The sequence below is a fragment of the Penaeus monodon genome, chromosome 19, assembly GCF_015228065.2.
Source record: "Penaeus monodon isolate SGIC_2016 chromosome 19, NSTDA_Pmon_1, whole genome shotgun sequence".
Taxonomy (NCBI): Eukaryota; Metazoa; Arthropoda; class Malacostraca; order Decapoda; family Penaeidae; genus Penaeus; species Penaeus monodon.
Window position 1 is genome coordinate 36,395,733 of NC_051404.1, and position 264 is coordinate 36,395,996.

A 264-nucleotide genomic window follows, 5' to 3' on the forward strand; every position below is an offset into this window, starting at 1 on the left:
ACGTGAGTTGCGTGAGAAGAGGAAGGAACCTGACTGCGCCGGCGTGTTCATGTGAGAGGGAGGGATGTGGAGTGGAAGTGGAAGACGATGGACCTGAATGTGGAATGATGAGATCAATAAGCTGCGTGTGGGAATAGAGATGTGGAGTTGAATGTGGGAAGAAGAGAGGGAGGTGGTGGAGGGTGGAGGGATCGTGTGGAAGAGGGTATGGAGGTGGTAGTAGTAAAGAGGACAGATAAAGTGTGTATATGTATGTGAGTGAGT